This window comes from Chinchilla lanigera, unplaced genomic scaffold (assembly GCF_000276665.1).
Source record: "Chinchilla lanigera isolate Chin_1 unplaced genomic scaffold, ChiLan1.0 scaffold00079, whole genome shotgun sequence".
In the NCBI taxonomy this organism is placed as follows: domain Eukaryota; kingdom Metazoa; phylum Chordata; class Mammalia; order Rodentia; family Chinchillidae; genus Chinchilla; species Chinchilla lanigera.
The window spans coordinates 9,237,401-9,251,648 of record NW_004955480.1 but is presented as its reverse complement, the minus strand read 5'-3'; positions in this window follow the sequence as shown (position 1 = coordinate 9,251,648).

Here is a 14,248-nt window from a genome sequence, read left to right as displayed (position 1 = left end):
TTGGATAAGAAAATTGTGGTACTTTATATAGTGGAATATTACTCAGCTATAAAGAAAGATAAACTTGAGGCCTTTATAGGTAAATGGTCACAACTAGAGACCATACTCATAAGTGAAATAAATCAGACCTGCATGTGCAAACTCCGCATTGAATCACTAGTGTAAAACCTGAAAGAGTTGATTTAAACTCAGAGGTATGACGGACATTGTGAAATGATAGGAAAAGACTCAAGGGTAAAGAGCAACTGGGATGTGGGAAAAGAAAACGGAAAGAAAGAGAAATGTTGTATGTGTGTATATACAGGATAGTTAACACAGTTGTTCTACTGTCTTCTTTTTCTTTGCTGAAAGAAACATCAATGAGTCCTTGATTGATCAATATTGCATGTCTCTGTCTGTATTCATGAGAAACCACTTTGAAGATATCAATATGTAGTACAAGAAGCATTGTTAATTTCCTACCACTTTGTATGTAACTCTGTATTGTCTGTAGTGTTCTTTTACTATTTTCTAAAAGGTTGTCTGTCTGTTAATGTTTTCCTCCTTTTATTTTTAAAATGAAATAAAAGAACTGATGTGTTAATGGAAGCCCAGAAAATCCACAGGATTGGAGTCAGACAGGGCCAGGGAAAGCTGGAATGAATAGTGGAAGTGAAAATAAAGGAAGAAATTGTAAACTAGCTTAACCACGCCCTTCTACTTTGCATGGCACACTGGCACACTGATGCTTATCCACACATCTCAAGGGAGAATCTCTTTTCTGAAAAAGTTGAATGAACTGTTTTGGAAAACTAAAGCTTCTTAGGTAACTATCACCAACAACAATCACTTCCGCTACTTTCATTTGGAGGCTAGAGACCAATAGCTGTGTAACTGGTCCTAAAACAAAGGCTTGCTTTGACTTTTCCTGTCCATCCAGAGCTGAGCCCAAATAGAAAACAGTGAGGAGAAAACAAATCCCATCTTCCCAAACTCCTGGATAGCTAGGTATATAAACAATAGCCACAGCCAGGTGTGGTGGTACAAGTTCACTGCCTGACAGAGTAGTTACACCAATATTTACTACAGCAAGTAGTTATAAGCAATCTTACTTGCTTTCCTTTTCTTATTTTCCTTTCTTTCCTATTTTATTTTTATTTGAATGACTAGCAAAATAACAACAGCAAAGGCAAAACAAAATTTGTACTGCTGATGTCTATTGGTTTATTGAAAGGAGCAATCTTATTTTCAAACTGATTTTTTTTAATTTTTTTTTTTTACAATTTTGCCATCTACTGATGTGAAATGATTTCTCACTGCTGTCTTATTTTGTTGTGTTGCTTGTTGGTTTTTCAGTCTTCCCACAAGTATTTAGTAGCTGACCCTGCCTGCATGCTCAATGTTATTTCTTCTGCCTCAACCCTATTACTAAGTATAGTCTGCTAAACCTGGCCATCCCTCATCTCTTTGCTTATCATAGAGAACCCTAACTTAGAGCCTTTCAGTTGCTATTCCTTCTACACAACATGTCTCTTTGGAATCTGTATGCTGGTCAGATTTCTGTTACTGTGACAAACTGAAGTACTCAGTGGAGCAAAGATACGTTTGCTCACAGTTTCAGAGGTTCCAGCCTACAGCTGTGTGAGCCCATTACTTTGGGGCGATGGACAGGCAGAACACCATGGCATGGAGAGTGTGGCAGAGCAAAGCTGCTTACTTCTTGGTGGCCTGGAAGCAAGTACAGAGAGGAAGGAGCCAGAGTCCCAATACCTCTTTCAAGAGCGTGCCCTCAGCCACCCAGCTTCTTTCCGCTGGTCTCCATCTCCTAAGGATTCACCACTTTCCAACAGGAGCACAGAGCAATAACCAAACCTTTCCACAGGGGCTTTTGGGACATATTTGAGATGGACATTGTAACCATTTGCTCTCAGAAAGTTAAAAGCTGCTGACTTCCTGTCCCTTAAGAGTCACTTAGTTCCTCAGAGATGCATTTTCAGTCCACATTCATATCAACTATTTAAACCTTTAAAGTATGTTTTATTAATCTCTGAAACAATAGACAAAGACCTCATCATTTTGTATTGAATAAAGTTTTGTCTCGTTTCCATTCTAGGATATAATAACCACCACAGAAACAGTGGCCTTATCTTTATCACAAGATCCACTGCGTCCAGAGCAGTGAAGACATAAGAAGATACTGGTAGGAAAATTCAGTGGCTTAGAATGGCGTGGAGGGTTGGAAGAATGGAGCATGTAAGAGCTTTGTGGGTCATGTTAGAATGAATTTATTTGGGGGCATGATGACAACAATAAGGAGTCATAAAAAGATAATCCAATGTATGTAATAGGATCTGTGTAAATTCTGCCACACAAGTTTTGAAAACTGGACTTTTCTTACCCACTCTCTATTGTCTGATTCTGCTGGCTTCTAGATATGTTCTGTAGTCATTCACAGGTTTTCCCTTACCTGAAATTAAACAGATACCTCTGTGTTCAGAGGTGTTGCTCTTTTATTGTTTTGTGCTTTCTCATTTTTAGTGTCTTTGTTTGACCAGCTTCTAAGATAAGCAAAGTAAGAACTTTCAGATTTCTTGTGTATAATTTCTACTCCAATTTGATAGTTTAGCAAGGTATCAAATAATAAGCTAAAGTTTGTTTTTTTGGTTTTTTGTTTTCTTTATTTTCTTGTCTTTTTGAGGCAGTGTCTCACTATGCAGTTCAAGCTGAACTTGAGCTCACTTTGTAGCCCAGACTGGCCTCAAAATTGCAATGATCCTCCTGCCTCAGCCTCCCAAGTGCTGGGATTACAAGCATGTGCCACCACACCTGGCAGTTAAAGTTGTTTTTAATAGGAAACAGAAGTCAAAATCTAGAATTGTGAACCAAACACAGAGAAAAACTAAGTATCAAACTTTTTAAATGCCCTTAAATGCATTTATTAAAAAACATAAAATATAATAATGAAACTGTCCAATTCAAAATATTTGAACTAGAGAATATATAAAAAAGTGAAAAAATAAATATAAAAGCAAACTATTAAAACAGAAGAAAGTGAAGATAAATAACAACTAAAAAGAAAATACTACTTGACATTAGATGAGCTGAAATTTTTGAAATGTCAAAGCTGAGAGAGGAAAAACAGAAAAGAAGTTCTGATCATATAAAGAAAGACAGACAGCACCAAATAAGATAGATTTGGAAACGCAGAATTCTAATCACCAAAAATACTTAATATCAGTATTAATTAAAATGAAAAGATTGATTTTAAAAATTGAGTAATTTTTAACATCTACATCTGTTTTTCTAAAATACAGTAGAATAAAAATAAAACTCATTTACTAAACTTCAATGAAAATATCAATAAATTCAATAAATAAGCAATTATATAGACCATATTATCTAATAACTATCATGACTATACATATATAAAACAACACATAAAACACATTCACATACATTATAACTATGCATGTTTATATATAACTACCCGTATGTGTATATATATCCACGTAGAAATTGTAAGACATTCTTTTAAATACTTTACCTAAAACTATATGCAAATTCTATAAATTAATTTGAAATATACATGGCATAGGTAGTTTTCTAAAAAAAACTTCTGAAAATCCTTAGAAGGAACTAAGCTCAAAACTTGCTTCAGAGAACTGGCCTCAGACTAGTCAGTAGTGAGAAAGCTTTAAGCATCTTGTTGCTATAGTCCCACATCTGCAGACTTTGGCATCTTTATGTGATGACACAAAAGAAGTACCGCCATGTACTTCAAAGTGACTATTTTACCTTTAAGGACTCAGTTCATAAAAATGCAATTCCTTTAATTTTTCTTAACTAAAGATATGAGTCTGCCTCATCATCATGATTTCTCTAGGTAGGTGAAAACCCTAGTCTTCTGCACTTCTTATATATTTTTACCCTTTGTATACCTGTACCGGAAGTCTTTATAATTTGAATATCAGTATAATGAATCTAATTTTCCCAGACATATGAGCTATTATCTTCAATATAAGCTTTATTAGTAAAGCGACACTTTACTTATCTCTTTTACTTTTCTTGTTTTGTTTGATTTCAGATAAAATTTGAACTGGAAAGGAGAGACGTTGTTCCTGATATCTCTTTTGAATTCTTAACACCTACTCCAATTTTGAAAGCAATAAAAGGTGAACTGTCCAAGCCCCTGTGTTTTCAGGAGGTAACTGCATCCTTACTGTCCCTAGGTTGGAAAACACCAGTTCCCCAGGCTTCTGCTTATAGGTCATTCAGCCAGGAGGGAAGAAATCAAAAGCCGAACTAGGTAAACTCTTACATAAAAGAGAATAGTTTTCTCTATATTTGAGCCTCTGAAATTCTGGGATTCTAAATAAATCAGAAGCTACAACTCAATCTTAGTAAATGAGCTCCTTGAATAAATCACTATTCAGTGAAAATTAAACCTGATAGAGGTATAAAGATTCCACAGAATAACTTACAGAAAGCCAAGGAAACAGTTGTATAAAATCTATTTTACTACATTTATACTTGCTTTTAGGAGGACATGCAGAGTAAAAACAAAAATGTAGGAGGAAAATGAAATTTTCCAACATATACAGTGCTACCCTATTTCACCAAAGACAATTAACATGTACCTTAGCAATTGAAAAGTTCCATCTAAAATTAATCAGCATTTTTCAGTGGTAGATTTGCCCATCTTAGGATCAGTTCTGCTATTAATATACAGAAAGATAATATGAAAATCACATTTCATTTTAATTACCTAATTAACTAATCCAGCCACAGTTAAGTTACTAAATTTGCATAGCCTTAAAATCTCTTTACTCTCACAGATGATAAATTTCTTTATAGGTGAACATTTCTGTGGGCCTTTCTGCCATTTTGATGTTTTATATAAACATTTTGATGTTTTATATAAATTATGTACTTCGTAAAATGTATGACCTCAAAAATGATGAAGTTAGATGCCTGTTAGTTTAAAGGTGAGATCTAGAGAGTTTTCTATCCCATTTCACTTGAGTAGCTTAATAAACAATAGTATAACTGAGTAAGTGACATTTGGCACTTTCAAGGGAAATCACTGAACCTTTATTTTTTACAAATTGTATGACAAAGAAAGAAGAAGGAAGTAGAATGTGGTGACTGCATGAAAGTATAAGGAAACAGTGCTACGAATTTGGAAAATTTGAAATAAAATGAAAATAGATACTTCCTTCACCCATTGAGACTCCACTCCACTTAGGTAAGATGATAGACACCGAATCATATCATCATTGGACACAAGAATTTTTTGAGGCAGCCTCCATGACTCTTGTCCCAGGTATGAAGACGTCTAAGCAGGAAAGATGGTGTTAAAATTGGAAAATTATCACAAGGAGGGACCTGAGGCAGACTGACCAAGCTGGGCATTAGATGCTCATCTTAGTTAATTTTCTCTCATTGCTGAGACAAAATACTCAATACCCAAAGTTAAGGGAGAAAAGGTTTATTTAACTTACAGTGTGTAATGGTTTCAGTCCATAATTGGCTGGCTCTCGGGCAGGGTGGCTTGGCACAGGGGAACAGTCATGGAGGGCAAAAGGTACCAAAGCAACAAGCAGAGACACAGAGAGTCAGACAGAGAGACAGAGAGAGAGACAGAGAGACAGAGAGAGAGAGCTCTTTTTGTCTGTCCTTTATATTATACACAGGCTATCCACCCTAGGGTGAGTGTAGCATTCATACCCTTAATCCCAGACCATGAAAATCACAAAATGTAAAGGCCCACCCCGATGACTGCATGAGGCTTTAAGGGGACACCTACACACAAATTATAACAATGCTAGAAGCACCTAAATCTCAGAATTGCAGTAGCTCTAGCTATATAAAAAGTGAAGACTAAGTCAACAAAGAAACAGGAACAAATTCTCCCATAGGCATCAAAGAATATTATATAACATTATTATGTCAGAGGGAGAGATACAATCTTCCATGGACTTTCCTCCCTGATGGTTTCTGCTGCAGTAAGTCATGATCTGTTCTTCACATAGTAGGCAATGTTTTGTGATGCCTCCTGAGGGATTTGACTCAGAACTGAATTTTAAACTGGCAAATGATTAAATTAGGTGTACAATGACTTAAAGAACAAATTGTTGGTCTAATGGCTCCCAGAATTGATGAATTACTAATTGAGCAACAGGTTCAACTTACATTGTTTTTGATGTTATTATTGTGAAAATAAAAGGCATCCCACTGCTCAGAAGATGAAGTGTCTGTGCCTCTGTTAGGATTCACTGGGTTCACTGGAGAAATAGCCAAAGAAAGAACATGAACCAAGGGCCTCTTATAGAATGTGGAGAGGAAGCGTGCAAAGAAAGGCTCCATCTGTGCACTGGACAGCCAAGCATTCAGTTGAAATTTGAAGGCCTGGAGCTCACTACAGAGTCCACAGCAGAAAGCAGAAGGGTCTATTATAGATGGCTGAAGAGGGTGCCCTGGAAACCTGAACGAACTGGAGATGAACATCCAAAGCCCATGAAGCAGGCTGGAGCTCCTCCACAGAAAAGGGAAGCCTCACTTCTTCTTCTTCCCTCTTTATTCCATCCAGACTGCAGGTCTATTTGGTAGTGCCACTCACCTCTAGAGTGTGTCTTTTCCCCTCCTCAGTCTGTGGCCTGTATATCAATCATCCGCAGACACACCCACAGCTTTACTGATCTGCTAGGCAATTCTTACTCCAGTCAAGCTGTTATATCGTAGTTTATAATCATAGTTTGTTAAAGATCGCATGCTTTGCAGATAGGGAAGCATAGACACAAATTCTTCCTCTGCTGCTAAGCTAGATGGATAAACTTGAGCAAGGTCTTTCCTTTTTCTGAGACTCACTGGCTTTCATTTGTGTCAGCTGGGGACAATAAAATATGGGAAGATTACTATGCAGATGAGTATGAGTCCATGATTCAGATTCCAATTTCCACCAAAGCCCTTTGAATAACTAGATCTCTGGTCCCACAATGTGCAGGAAATTTTTCACAAGACTTTTGGGAATTCTTGATATTTTGCATGTCCCTCAATCACCTTTGGATTTAATTTCTACCTTCTACCAAAATCTTGGTCTTTAGTCTGTGTTTAAAGCCCTGGAGAGTTAGCAAAAGTGTCAAAGTTGAAGATATTTGAGCAAATGGATACCTTGACTTTTTCACTAACTTTCTAATACTTTAAAAAAATTCCTGTTATCTAAATCTCAGTACCCTCTCCTTTTTTATGGATTTTAAAGGAAAAGCTCCCATGATAATGGTGACACTAATGACATTAGATTACACATATTGAGACTTTGCTATGTGTTAAGATCTCTTTTAAGTGTTTTTAAGTCATTACTTCATTTAATTCCCCTAACAACTCTATAAGAAAGATGACAGTACTATTATTATCCTCATTCTGTAGAAGAGAAAATTAAGGGAAGTGCCCAAAGACAGATAGCAATTTAAAAATGGTTCCTTAGCTACAAAATGTTTTTACACTACTTTAGAATTGGTGTGTCCTTAGGAGTACAAAACAAGCCACCTAACCAAAAGAAAGGATCATATCAACCACTGTACCTGCACTGTAAGTTTCTTTAATGGCAAATGGTATCATTCACTTTATAGTCCTGATGTGGGGCATCCTTGTTGGGACATCAGTCTCTGATTGTTTTCCCTGTACCATCCATCCCTTCCCCAATCCATTCTGCTCATGGTTGCCACGATGATTTCTTTAGAACATAGATGTAAGCAGGCTACTTCACTGAGTTCATTTTCTGTTGCTATAACAGAATGCATGAGAATGAGTGATTTTTACAGTAAAAAAGTTTGTTGGCTATGGTTCTGGAGACTCAGAAGTCCAAGAGTACAGTGCTGACACCGTCTGGGCTACTTCTGAGGGCCTCATTCTGAATTTTAACACAATGAAAGTGCAGAAGGGGAAGTGAGCACATGCAAAAGAAGCAAAACGCAAGGGACAGCCTCCTTTATAACAGCTGCTTCTCAGGTTATTCATCCAGTCTCATAAACCCAAGAATTCACTCAGTCCCCTGAGAATAACTCTAGTCCTTTTAGAGCAGCACTAATCCCTCATGATCCAAACACTTCCCAGTTCCTCTCAACAATATCACGTTTACAATTAAATTTAAAAGGAGTGTTTTCTGGGGGAAAAGCCATACTCAGACCAATGTGCTACCCTTAAAGGGTTCCAATGATTCAGATAAGACCTAACTCTTTAATCTGAGTTCTGCAAGTCTCTGCAACCTGGCCTCTGGCTGCCTTTCTGACCTCCTCTACTGCTTCCCTTCCTGAACTTTTTCCCTGCAGGAAAAATTTAGCTCTGTTCTGCTTTGCAAATATTCCAAGTTCTTGAACCACACCCCTCTTCCTGGTTCCCTTTTCTGAGTAAATTCTGGGCGTCTTACATCTCTCAGTGCTACTGTGTTTTCCACTATACTCTCCCACAATGTTTAATATGCAGAAACCATATTTCATTGAAATTGCTTATTTAATGCATAGATTGCTCACTTTGGTTTTGTGGCCGCTTAACCCTGAATCTGGAAACTGGTAGGCTTGAAGTAAATGTTGGTTTCAGTGAAGATCATTGAAAAATGTAAACATAGACAATGTAAATGAGAAAGCACACTATGAAGAATTTAGATTAAGGAAGGAAGATATGCGTGTTGATTTGGTTTGTGCTTCATGAATATGTTGAGTATGATTTATTTGGGGCCCATTTGCCTCATTAGATTGTGGGTTCCTTAAAAAAAGGACTGCACAGTACTCGTATCACACACACAGTGAACAGAAACCTACTTGACTCTGAAACAGAGAATAAATTTACTTTTCCTTATTATCGGTGTATATTCCTCACCCACTGAGCATTGCCCAAATAACCATGAATGCAAGTGAACACTGTTGCTGTCTTTCCGAAAGGAAGATTCACACGGATTTTTCTGAATACCCTTTTTACAAAGTGAGTTCCACCTGCCTGCCTTTGTTTAAGGTCAGCTGAGTTGTTTTTCTATTTCGAAGGCAGTTGAGTTGCAACCACTTTTAAAGGGCAGCATTCTTATTTTGGTTTGGAGTTTTCCTTGTTTGCTGACAAAGTTCTACCTAACGGTGGCAATGATCAGGTTTCATTCCATTTCAAATAGGTCATGATTTATAAAACCCATGATACCATAACAATGGGAAACTGTCTTGTCAGGTCTCTAGAAGGAAGCTCTATATCCTGGTTAATAACAAAGTCAGTAGAAAGGCAACCAAGCCATAGTTCTTCGGTGTGCTGTAAACTCTCAAAGAGAGAACAATAGACCAAGAAAAAGAAGTTTCAGAAGCCAGCCACCCAGGCAACCCACAGAGATGATGAATGAGCTGTCAAGGAGATGAATAAACAGTAACTCTCCTATCACATCCAATATTCTATTTGGATCAAATAAATGTCATTATATAAACACATCATTTGAGAATCATTGAGTTGGAGAGGACCTAAGAGGTATTATTAATAAGACTAGCTACTATTCACATTATCTAGGGGTTTGGAAATTTGTATAGATTACTAAGTGTAATCCTTACAACAACCCTATGCGACAGTTAAATTGGTCCCATTACTACAGATAGAATTGTGGATTAATAGAGAAAAAGCAAATAACCCAGTCTCACTCCTTTAAAAAAGCAGGAGGATTTTCACCTATAGTGTATAGTTCCAGAAACTGTACGTGCCCTATACTATAGCTAACCTGTTTATCACAGAGATGAAACAACAGTACAAGCCAAGCCACAATTTATTGAATTTTTAATATTGTTATTTCTCTCTAGAAACACCATTCACCCACTGTTCTTTATTGTTCAAAATTCCAGTATAAATCTGAAACTATTTTACCTATTTTACTATAGAAGAGATGGTCAAAATCTAATGACTTGTTCTAGGTTATGCAAATATTAAGTGAAGAATCATGATTTAAACTAAATTATGCAGGTATCCAAACTTAATCATTGTCATTCTTTGATCTGTAAGACTTTATAGTTAATCAATGGAAAAATTCAGGTAAAATCTTGGTTCAAACAATAGGGTGACATGAGGCGGCTGCAGTACAATATACCTGGGTTCCAATCCTAGTACCACCACTTACTTGTTCAGTGATCTTAGAAAGTTACTTAATCCCTTGGAGTTTCAGTTTTGTCAGATGTGAAGTTGAATAGAATATACTTAAATGCAACATCACTGTCAAAGTTACATAGAGGCCTGACACACAGCAGAAATTGTTTTCAATTTTAATTCAACAATTAAACATGGCAGTGGAGCAGCTGTGGGCATTTAAATCTGCCCTTTCCCATGTGCTACTGAAATAAAAGTACATAAATATAAAGGTATAAACTCTCAAGCATAAGAAAAGAGAAAGGGAAATGGCGATGGATGATAGATTTTAGCAAATTGTTGGAGGAAGGGAAGTCAACAGAGTTGACATCTGAATACTTAGAAAGAGTTTAATAATAAGAAGCAAGTCTGTGGAACTTACCAAATCTCAAAAATATTAAAGTAGGGCTGGAGATATAGCTCAGTGGCACAAATGCCTGCCTGGCAAGTGCAAGGTCCTGAGTTCGATTCCTGTTAACAAGAAAAGAAAGAAAATTATAGTAGTATGGTAGGACTATCATAGTAGCAGTAATAGTATGGTAGCAGCACAAACTTTGGAAGGTATGAATGATAATTGGAACTTGAATGTGGATTTGACTGCCATCTTTCACTTCTCACCCTTGAAGTGGAAGTTATAAACCTTTTCTCTTCTCTGGTAGGAAACTAGAACACTTTGAGAAATGAGCAGGATTCTGAATTCACCTGCAGCATGTCTGGGAGAGGTTGAGGCATCACAGTGAAATTGTATAACACCTGGAATCCTGGAGGATACGTGGTGAAAACCCAAGTTTCACCCTTTATTTCTCAATCTCAGTGGAATAAAAAATATAAAATGGCTCCAGTCTTATGCCTGGTTCCTTCCTAAACTGGCTTGAAAGCTGAACCTACTTGGACATTTACCCTTCTCTCTGTACTCCTAAGGTTTCTCTATACTGTCTGTTTAATGGCATATGTTAGGGTTTCTATCTACCCCTCAAGAGCCTCATGTGCACATAGGTGGGGCTTTGGGAGGTGATTGGGTCATGGATGTGTGACACTCATCAGTGAGTTAGTACACTCATGAGTCCATTCCTAAATATGATGTTTGGAGGTGAAGCTTGGATGAAAGAAGTGAGTCACTGCACGTGTGGCCTGAAGGAGTCTATCTCCCTCCTCCTCCCTTGATCACTTGATGCTCCCTACTGCCATGAGCCATGAACTGATTCTCCTTTCCATGCCCCTGCCATACCTCCTTGCCTTGGATCCAACCAACTACAGACTGAAACTTCTACAAACTCTGAACCAAATCAGCCTTTCATAGTTTAAATTGTTGGTGTTATGTATTGTGTCCTAGCGACATGAGTGTAACTAAGACAGTGTAGCTTCAAAGTTCCCAAATACTAAGCAGAAGCTTGGCGTTTTCTTTTTCAGTGCAAGGACCAGGCAGGCAAAGCAATATTTTCTCATTGTTCTCTTTATCAGAGCCATCACAGACAAGAAGAGAAAAGTAGACCCCATGTCTCTATGTGAGGAGCTTCAAGGAATCTGTGATCATTTTTAATCATTCATAGTCCACCCTGTGACCAAAAATCATTTGCCTTACCCCTAAATCCGAAATGCACTCCCTCTCTCCTTAGATTCTTAAACAGTAGCCTATTGCAGCATTAACTCACAGGTCAAAATCGTATCATATAAATAATGAGCAATGGCAAATGTTCCTCTCGATCTGACCTGGGATCCCCAACAGTCATGTGGCCCCTACATACCCAATACACAATGCTCGAAAACAGGCAGGGAATGATCTACCATAAATACTATGGTTTTAAATGGAGAGATTAAGAAGCATTTTGCAGTTATGAGTGTAGAAAAAATTTGAAGCCTAGCCATATGTATGCTGTTAATTACTTTATTTTACCCCAGTTCTTCTTGGTGAAATTCTCTGTGGCTCTTATGTCTGCCCTTGGGGTTATTCGTTATACCATGAATCTTCTTTCCTTTTCCAAAAGTAATGGGGTAGATAGCTTAGATTTCATACCGACTTATTCTGAGAGATTGGAGTCCCTAAAAGTGCTTCGATTCTGACCTTTCTGTGTTCCTTTTCAGCTCAAAGTAGGTGAGACATACCCCACACAATTTATTTTTGAAACTTCATGGATCTCATTTAGGTCTTTTCAGTTCTTATGACACAGGCAATATTTACAACAATATGTCTTTCTGACAAAGGCTCTTCTTTTCTGAGTTTGATCATGAGTTTGGGGTGGGGAAACACCTGTAAAATTCCTCAACTCTCACTTAATAAACCAAGTATACAAGACATACCTTTAAATCCTGAGATACTAACAAATGTTCTGTAGTCCAGATCTACTTTTTTTCTCAGAAACAATGTACCATTGTAATGAACTTGATCTGTATCACGTGGCATTTATTACTTTGAGTATCTTTGGCTAACAGGACAGACCTACAGGAATAGTTTTATTTTTAAAGAATGACTTAGTCCTTCAGCCTTGGGGAGTGTTAACAGCATCCAGCATTCAGCTGTGATCCCCTAAGTAATAGGCTTAGCTGAACAAAGTCGTCTTGCACAAGATGCCGCAGCTTGCTGGGATGATCTGCACCTAACTGACTGGCAAGGACAGAAAGGACTGGTTATTTTAGTCCCTTGTGTGAAAACCTCCACATGTCCTTTAAGCTCCAGATTTCTCATGACCTAGTTGTCTTTTCCCACCCACCTCCTACCCTGGCTTCTCAAGGGCACCCACTGTGTACAGTACATGAAACTTTGTCTCAAAATCTGCTGTAGAGACTCCAAGTGTATATGAATCTTCAGGCCGCTATTATTGGTTTGTTAACAAAAAAGTACTTTGAAAACAACATATTTTTAAATTAAAAACATTTATGCCACAAAAATTATACAAAGAAAAAATAAGAATAATCAGACCCAGGAAAGATCAACATTTGTGTTAGCAAAAATCTTGAATCTGGTTTCACTCTGAGCTTCTGTACAGATAGGAGAATCTGATGGTTTCATGGAAAAATAGATGGAGACAGAGATAAGTAGAAGAGAAGTTAATGTGTTTGCTAAAAGTATCATATATTGAACCCACACAAGGATTCAAAATAATGCCTGACACATGGTGATAAGTTTCTAACATCCCTCAGTATCTCCCTCTCCTGTGTTTATCTTTCAATGTCAATTTTATTGTCCTCTCCCATTCACTGCAAATATCATAGGGTGTTCATACATAAACAAGGCATCTGAGAGAAGTCATAAAAGCAAAACCCCCAAAGAGAGAGATGAAAAGACACTAAGCTCTGAGACAGATGTTGTTTTACCATAAGATGCAATAGGAATGGCTCACATGTGTTGTAATAACAACTGATATTTTAAGGTCAAGACTCTTGAGGAAGAAAGGCTTGAGATGAAATAGCCATCCATGCCATTGGCAGGCCAAGAAAATGTAATCACTAGCAAAAGCATAATAGAAACAGATACATAAATCAGAACTCTCCTTTTCCTGGAAATAATCTTCACTGAGTTGAATTAAAAAAAACCATAAAAACATAATAAGAACCATATCAGATTGGACATTTTGTTGGAGGGGTTGATGCTACTTCAACCTTTCAGGTTTCTTTCAGGGCCTTAAAACTATGAGGAGTTGTAAGACTCTTGGCTGCTATGAAAAGAATCCTCCTCCAAATTTTGACTATTTGGCTTAAATGAATGTTGTGAATGAAAACATAGAAAGCTTTGGAAGACTTTGCTGACAATTTGTGATCATCACAAAATCCCAATACATTCCACAGAACGTTAAGTCAGAATTAGAAAACAGACTAAACTAGTTAAGGGGAATGTATATTCATCTGGAATAAGGTCATCTCTCTTAAGAAAAGAAAAATGTGTGTGGTTTTTTTTGCCTAGAAGATGTCATGGAAGTATACTCTGCCAAATTTGTGTTTAAAGTTTGCAATAGCATTTTTGGAGCCCCACAAGAAAAATATTTTTGGTAAAGGTCATACAGGAATAATTTGTAAACAAACTTGACAGCTCCTGTGGGAACACTCAGGAGGACTAAGATGACTAGAATTTCAAACCATTGCCCATCACGGGCAACATAGTGGCCCTGCTGAGCTTGGTACTGGTTCTGTTCCA